The sequence below is a fragment of the Oncorhynchus mykiss genome, chromosome 11, assembly GCF_057628025.1.
Source record: "Oncorhynchus mykiss isolate SJ-2025 chromosome 11, ASM5762802v1, whole genome shotgun sequence".
NCBI classification, from domain to species: Eukaryota; Metazoa; Chordata; class Actinopteri; order Salmoniformes; family Salmonidae; genus Oncorhynchus; species Oncorhynchus mykiss.
The window spans coordinates 34,006,422-34,008,455 of NC_143032.1; the positions used below are offsets into that span (position 1 = coordinate 34,006,422).

The window sequence follows — 2,034 nt, forward strand, 5'->3', positions numbered from 1 at the left end:
TTAAAAGTTGACCTTATTTATCTTTGGCAAAGATGCTTATACACTGCGTGTACAAAACATTATGAACACATGCTCTTTCCACGACATAGATTGACCAGGTGAATCTATGATCCTTTATTGATGTCAGTTGTTAAATTGACTTCAATCAGTGTAGTTGAAGGGGAGAAGACAGGTTAAAGAAATATTTTTAAGCCTTGAGACATGGATTGTATAAGTGTGCAATTCAGAGAGTGAAATTCTGGACAAATTTACGTGCTGCTATGTAGTTTGTTGCTAATGTTACTTTGCTACCTGCCAACTTTACTCCTTTTTAAAACATTTTTTTCCCGTTCCACTTTTTTCATTCAACTTTTTCACCCCTGACACAATCTGGACATGGTTCTACACGACCTCCACCAGCCGAAGCTAAGTAGTAACAGTAACATTATGCCTTCTAATTGCAGTCGCTGTACTCATAATATACAGGAGATCGATCGCCTTATGGTGAGGATAGCCGTGCTGAAAGCCCAGTTTCAGACGCAATCGTTAGGCAAGGGTAATTTAAGTGGAGGAAAGGATGAAACAGAGTCTGTGCCACCAATAAGTACAGAACGTAGTATAAATCCCCACGCACGGTCCCCGCAGCCGGACAATTTTCTAATTTCTTCTGGAAGGAAATTATGTAGGAATGCTCAACCGGTGTCGCTCATTCAGCCGACAGAAACATTCAACCGGTTTTCCCCAATAAGCAACGAGTCGGAGTCAGAGGCCAAGCTTTCTCTGGTCTCTCCACCACCCGTTATGGGGTCTGAGATGCCGAAGCCTTCCATAAATTAGCTCTGACAAATTTAAAACCCTAGTCATCAGCGACTTGATTGTCCGCAGTATTAGACATAAAATGAATCATCCAGCGATCAAACACTGTTACCATGGGGCAGAGCTACCGACATTAAGGCTAATCTGAAGATGGTGCTGGCTGAAGCTAAAACTGGCGAGTGTAGAGAGTATAGGGATATTGTTATCCACTTCAGCACCAACGATGTTAGGATGAAACAGTCAGAGGTCACCAAGCGCAACATAGCTTCAGCGTGTAAATCAGCTAGAAAGATGTGTCGGCATCGAGTAACTGTCTCTGGCCCCCTCACAGTTAGGGGGAGTGATGAGCTCTACAGCAGAGTATTATAACTCAATCGCTGGTTGAAAACAGTTTTCTGCCCCTCCCAAAAGATAGAATTTGTAGATAATTGGCACTCTTTCTGGGACTCACCCACAAACAGGACCAAGCATGGCCTGCTGAGGAGTGACGGACACTGTCCTAGCTGGAGGGGTGCTCTCATCTTATCTATGAACATAGACAGGGCTCTAACTCCTCTAGCTCCACAATGAGATGGGGAGCAGGCCAGGCAGTAGGTTGTTAGCCAGCCTGCCAGCTTAGTGGCGTCTGCCACTATCACAGTCAGCTCAGCTATCCCCATTGAGACGTGTCTGTGCCTCGATCTAGGTTGGGCAAAACTAAACATGGTGGTGTTCCCTCTAGCAATCTCACTGGAATAAAGACCTCCTCCATTCCTGTCATTACTGAAAGCGATTGTGAAATCTCACATCTCAAAATAGTGCTATTTAATGTTAGATCCCTCACTTCCAATTCAGTTATAGTCAATGAACTAATCACTGTTCATAATGTTGATGTGATTGGCCTGACAGAAACATGGCTTTAAGCCTGATGAATTTACTGTGTTAAATGAGGCCTCTCCTCCTGGTTACACTAGTGACCATATCCCTGCTCATCCTGCAAAGGCGGAGGTGTTGCTAACATTTACATTAGCAAATTTCAACTCACAAAAAAAGACTGCATTTTCGTCTTTTGGGTCATGAAATCTATGCAGTCTACTCAATCACTTTTTATAGCTACTGTTTACAGGCCTCCTGGGCCGTATACAGCGTTCCTCACTGAGTGCCCTGAATTCCTATCAGACCTTGTAGTCATGGCAGATAATATTCAAATGTTTGGTGACTTGACTTTTCTATGTGAATATTACACAGACCCACTCTAAA

At 43.5% G+C, this 2,034-nt stretch overlaps 1 pseudogene; it reads left to right on the forward strand.

Annotated features, from left to right (window-relative positions):
* The first annotated feature begins 375 nt into the window (after window positions 1-375).
* Window positions 376-1,365, forward strand: LOC149979554 (uncharacterized; annotated as a pseudogene).
* The last annotated feature ends 669 nt before the right edge of the window (window positions 1,366-2,034 follow it).